This window comes from Oncorhynchus mykiss, chromosome 6 (genome assembly GCF_057628025.1).
Source record: "Oncorhynchus mykiss isolate SJ-2025 chromosome 6, ASM5762802v1, whole genome shotgun sequence".
NCBI classification, from domain to species: domain Eukaryota; kingdom Metazoa; phylum Chordata; class Actinopteri; order Salmoniformes; family Salmonidae; genus Oncorhynchus; species Oncorhynchus mykiss.
Window position 1 is genome coordinate 39,007,150 of NC_143027.1, and position 6,645 is coordinate 39,013,794.

The window sequence follows — 6,645 nt, forward strand, 5'->3', positions numbered from 1 at the left end:
ATGTGGTTTCTCTGCAAGGGGCCTTCAGAAAGTATTCAGACCCCTTGACTTTTCCCACATTGTTACATTACAGCATTATTCACACACAAACAATACCCCATAATGACAAAGCTAAAACAGATGTTGATTTTTGTGTATAAAATGTTTAAAAGTGTTTAAAATAAAAAAAAACTGATATCACATTTACATACAGTGGGGAGAACAAGTATTTGATACACTGCCGATTTTGCGGGTTTTGCTACTTACAAAGCATGTAGAGGTATGCAATTTAAATCATAGGTACACTTCAACTGTGAGAGACGGAATCTAAAACAAAAATCCAGAAAATCACATTGTATGATTTTTAAGTAATTAATTAGCATTTTATTGCATGACATAAGTATTTAATACATCAGAAAAGCAGAACTTAATATTTGGTACAGAAACCTTTGTTTGCAATTACAGATATCATACGTTTCCTGTAGTTCTTGACCAGGTTTGCACACACTGCAGCAGGGATTTTGGCCCACTCCTCCATACAGACCTTAGACCGACCGCCCCAGACCGAGGGTGATTGACCGTCATCTTGAACTTCTTCCATTTTCTAATAATTGTGCCAACAGTTGTTGCCTTCTCACTAAGCTGCTTGTCTATTGTCCTTTAGCCCATCCCAGCCTTGTGCAGGTCTACAATTTTATCCCTGATACAGCTGTCTGGTCTTGGCCATTGTGGAGAGGTTGGAGTCTGTTTGATTGAGTGTGTGGACAGGTGTCTTTTATACAGGTAACGAGTTCAAACAGGTGCAGTTAATACAGATAATGAGTGGAGAACAGGAGGGCTTCTTAAAGAAAAACTAACAGGTCTGTGAGAGCCGGAATTCTTACTGGTTGGTAGGTGATTAAATACTTATGTCATGCAATACAATGCAAATTAATTACTTAAAAATCATACAATGTGATTTTCTGGATTTTTGTCTTAGATTCCATCTCTCACAGTTGAAGTGTACCTATGATAAAAATTACAGACCTCTACATGCTTTGTAAGTAAGAAAACCTGCAAAATCGGCAGTGTATCAAATACTTGTTCTCCCCACTGTAAGTATTCAGACCCTTTTCTCAGTACTTTGTTGAATCCCCTTTGGCAGCGATTACAGCCTCAAGTCTTCTTGGGTATGACGCTACAAGCTTGGCACACCCATTCTTCTCTGCAGATCCTCTCGAGCTCTGTCAAGTTGGATGGGAAGTGTTGCTGCACAGCTATTTTCAGGTCTCTCCAGAGATGTTCGATCGGGTTCAAGTCCAGGGTCTGGCTGGACCACTCAAAGACATACAGAGACTTGTCACGAAGCCACTCCTGCGTTGTCTTGGCTGTGTGCTTAGGGTCGTTGTCCTGTTGGAAGGTGAACATTCACCCCAGTCTGCAGTCCCGAGCGCTCTTGAGAATGTTTTCATCAACAATCTCTCTGTACTTTGCTCCGAAAAACATCCCCACAGCATGATGCTGCCACCACCATGCTTCACCGTAGGGATGGTGCCAGGTTTCCTCCAGCTGTGACACTTGGCAATTCAGGCCAAAGAGTTCAATCTTGGTTTCATCAGACCAGAGAATCTTGTTTCTCAGGGTCTGAGAGTCCTTTAGGTGCCTTTTGGCAAACTCCAAGCGAGCTGTCATGTGCCTTTTAATGAGGAGTGGCTTCCGTCTGGCCACTCTACCATACACGCCTGATTTGTGGAACGCTGCAGAAATTGTTGTCTTTCTGGAAGGTTCTCCCATCTCTGCCCGAGTGACCATTGGGTTCTTGGTCACCGCCCTGACCAAGGCCCTTCTCCCCATTATTGCTCAGTTTGGCCGGGCGGCCTGCTCTATGAAGAGTCTTGGTGGTTTCAAACATCTTCCATTTAAGAATAATGGAGGTCACTGTGTTTTTGGGGACCTTCAATGCTGCAGGAATGCTTTGGTACCCTTCCCCAGGTCTGTGCCTCGACACAATCCTGTCTCGGAGCTCTACGGACAATTCCTTCAACATCATAGCTTGGTTTTTGCTCTGACCTGCACTGTCAACTGTGGGACCTTATATAGACAGGTGTGTGCCTCTGTTATTTTGCTTTGTCATTATACTTTTGAATAAGGCATAACAAAATGTTGAAAAAGGGAAGGGGTCTGAATACTTTCCGATGTTAATTAAACCAAAAATATATATTTTGTGTATGTTGAAGAACATGAGGTAAATGTCCTTTACATACATCAGATATGAAATCTTCGGTGGCATTTCATTTCTAGTGAAAGGTTATTTTACCAAGAGAGAACTAAATATACCTCGTCATACAGTAAGTAGTAAACTGTAGAAAAACTTTCATAATCAGCAATGAGGTTTCAGAAAATAAAATACATATTTTTGAAAGGCCAAACCCTTTAATGCTTTCAAGTCAAATCCCAGGGTATTGGCTTAGAGTAAAGTAAAGGTGAGGAAGATATCATATCTAGCTATATCAATAGAAGGAACAGGGAAATAAGGAATGCAATACAGAATGGAAATACATTTGATACATTTTACTCTAGGGAAAGGGCAGTCATACGTATCTTGCAACCCTGCTTCAAACTAATACCATAAGAAACCAGCTGTCTCGAATGGTAAGTGCTATCAGGTGTATGTCCCAAATGGCACCATGTTCCCTATATAGGTCACTGAATAGGGTGCCATTTGTGACGCAGCCAAGGGGTGTTCATCATAGCAAAGAAAGGGACTGACACCTTAGTGTTTGCTAGGGTGCATGCACTGTGAATATTGCGTTTTGTATCCTCTGTGCTTCATCGAGTAGAAGATAACTGCTTCATGTGTTTCAATAGAGGGCAGACTTATACTAATTTCACTTCCACAGTATGTACCTTGTTACCTACTAGAGGATCCTTGGCTGTAAATAAGGTATTTTCATTGACAAATCATTTGTTCATTTTTTTTCTAATCCAAATGTCTCCGCCTTTAGCTTTCGGTCCATAGGCCTACAGGCCGGATGAGACTTTGTCTGCATCCCAAAATGTCATCTTATTCACTTTATAGTGCTCTTCTATTTATGGTGCCAATTATCCTCCATCTTTGGCTGAGTACCCATCAGCGTCGCATGCATCTCCCAAAAGGATATCACTCTGACCACTTCCTCTGTGCCTACAGTTTCCATGCTGCCACACTCCATTCTGGTTTCCTCCCAGTCCAAGAACGGGAGAGCTCTCAGGTCTATACTGAAAGGTACACAAACAACCTTCTCTCTGGCAAAGGTAAACAGTGCTTGGCCCCTCAGGAGCACTACTGACTTGAGTTATATTATGGACCAGAGATGTGACTTGCGCTTTTCAAGTTCTCCCAGTGCAGGCCGTGCACTCAGACCAAGCCTCCAGTTCAGATGTTTATTTTGGATCATTCCGCACCTATCTATCAATCGCTGGCATTCCTTCAGCTGACGCTCAAGAAAAGGACACCGCATGATGTTTTTCCCAACTTCCCTCCCTGCATCCCTGGCTTACGGTAAATGCCTGTGTTTTATTGCTTTGGGGAAACTGTGAGTGGCACGTTGGAATTGGCTGAGAGGGTCTCGCGGTGTGTACCTGCTGTGAGCTCACTATTATACCAGAGGGCCTGCAGAGAGAGGCTGGGCTACCCTCGTCACTCAACACCTGACACTTTATATGTCTGTTTTTACCAACAGCTTGCCTCACTTTTTTTTTTTATCTGCTGAGGTGGAAAATGTGTGACTGTTCTAAAATGAGCAGGGCTAGCCCCTCAGTTCTAACTTCACAGAGAGTGGTGGTCAGTTGATATCTGTAACAGACGGCAGAGCAAAGAACTCCCTGGCCTCCACCATGTAGCAAAGTTTTTTTTGCGATGCCACAGAGAGGTGCACATTTCATTATAATAGCATGTAACTGACATAATGCCCGCTGATGTTCACGTGTTCACCTTCATTTGTGAATTATGTTATCGATGGGTCTGCTATGAGGGTCTACAGATGCATTAACATACTGGAAAGATTAACATATTTGCTCTTGCGTTGCTGTGCACTGTCCAGTTTCACTGTAAAAGCTTAACGACATTCGTTAGAATAGTTTAGTATTCTCTCTCACCAACCTCCTTAAACTGGGATTAAGACAGACTGGGGCATGGCTGGAAAACTCCTGGAGAGGAAAGCATTGGAAGGATTCCACACAAAACCCTGAGAGTGACCCTTTCATGTGGTGGTAAACAGTATCAGACGCATTCTGCTGGCCTGAGCTCATTTCCAGACCTCCTCACGTGGCGTGTACACACTCCTGATGTCCTTCATTAGTCTGACACGCATTCACATGAAAGACTTCTTCCACGCCCGTCCTGGTTACCCCAGTTAGCTACTGTGGTGGAACAAACATCACAGTGTTCGTGGGAGGTCTGATATCTTGCGTACCTCAACAGCTGCTTATATTCTGTTGCAGGCAAAACATTACCATGACCACATGCACCACAACATCAACACCGCCATTGTTGCCTAACTATAGCTGACTAAGCATCCCATTTTCCCTTTTACGACCTTTTTGGTTGTTATATTGGACCTCTTCCTCTCACCATATGGGGAGGCTTTCCTCCGACATAGCCTCGATGAGACAATGTGAACACGTAATGAATGAAAACGTAATGTTTCTCATAACCCCGGCCCCGCCATAACATAGTGAAAATGAGGAGAGGAGTGTCTCCCTCACGCTCCGCTTCCTCTGACTGGGCGTCATGCCCGTCCCAGGACTGTCTGCGGCTGCATCCCAAACGACACCCTATTCCCTATATAATGCATGACTTTTGACCAGAGCCCTGTATGGGCACCTCATCCTTATGAGCCCTGGTTAAAAGGAATGCACTATATAGGGAATAGGATGCATCTATGCCCTGTCAGCTCAGCTCACTGCTCCCTCAATGTGGTCATGGCCCCCCCCCAAAAAAGCAGATGGTGGAAGGTTAGCCTTAGGTCAAAGTTGAGGCGAGAGAGCCAAACGTCTCTGAAGGTGTCCTGGTTTCCTGGAGAACCTGGGTATCAAATGACAATCGACCCCAGCCGAGCAGGTCTAGTTGTAACCGGGATGGGGCTGTAACACGGAGGGGAGGCCAGTGGGTTGGGGTGGTCTGGGGCTTTTCTTTTTTTCCCTTTGTGCGCTCCTCTGATAAGACAGGTTGTGGAGGGCAGTGTCATGCAGGGACGGCTGAGGACTGACATCTGGTTGTTGATCATGATTAGTTGGAAATTATAAACTGGGTGGTTCGAGCCCTGAGTGCTGATTGGCTGACAGTGGTATATCAGACTGTATACCACGGGCATGACAACATTTATTTTTACTGCTCTAATTACGTTGGTAGCCAGTTTATAATAGCAATAAGGCACCTCGGGTTTGTGGTAAATTGGCCATATATCACACCCCCTCTGGCCTTATTGATTAAATAAAACAATGAGGCCGCATACTGTGCCTTTGATGCAAGACATCTCTATTGATTAACATTTAACCTGCCTTCGTCAGGGTTGTCCAACACTGTATCTCTGGGGTTAGGGATGAGAAAGCAGCTGTCTATCCAGAGCCATTTGAGAGACTCAATGGCTCGATCTCCCAAACAATGTTTAACTTGATAACAAGCCAGGCAACATCCCTTTTCTCCTGAGTTGGTTTCCCAAATGGGTCCCGCTTTTACTAGTAGCTATGTAAATGTCATGATATATTCCTCCAAGTCAATTTCAATCATGTGAAACTAATGATCGTGAATTTGTTTTTTGTTTTTTTGTTGAATTTTTACCCCTTTTTCTCCCCAATTTCGTAGTATCCAATTGTGTAGTAGCTACTATCTTGTCTCATCGCTACAACTCCCGTACGGGCTCGGGAGAGACGAAGGTTGAAAGTCATGCGTCCTCCGATACACAACCAACCAAGCCGCTGCTTCTTTAACACAGCGCACATCCAACCCGGAAGCCAGCCGCACCAATGCGCCGGAGGAAACACCGTGCACCTGGCCACCTTGGCTAGCGTACACTGCGCCCAGCCCGCCACAGGAGTCGCTGGTGCGCGATGAGACAAGGCTCGATCTCTACCGACCAAGCCCTCCCTAACCCGGGCGACGCTAGGCCAATTGTGCGTCGCCCCACGGACCTCCCGGTCGCGGCCGGTTACGACAGAGCCTGGGCGCGAACCCAGGACTCTGATGGCACAGCTGGCGCTGCAGTACAGCGCCCTTAACCACTGCGCCACCCGGGAGGCCCCATGATCGTGAATTTTGAGGGTGTTTGAAGTGAAACTGGAGAATTCTTTGAAAGCGGTATGGGCCTTGGTGGAATACTGCCGTGCTCCACATGCGTGTTATTTTTTGTACAGAATTAGGAAAGTCACTGACAGCCACATCGGATTTCTGATTCTTACACTTTAGATCCTGCTGTGCTGAGATGTGCATTCACTTTCTATTGTTGAACCCTAACTAGGTCTTGTTGAAGGTGGCAAAGAAGATCAAAGGCTTTGAGAAGAAGTGCCGACAACAGAACATGGTTGAACTTGGCATGTGTCATGGACATTAAAACTGGCATGCTAACACTAAACATTAGGTGACCCGTCCAATATCGCGGTCCTTTGGGAACAGCCGTGTTCCACGGGATTTAACACCATTTGATAAAT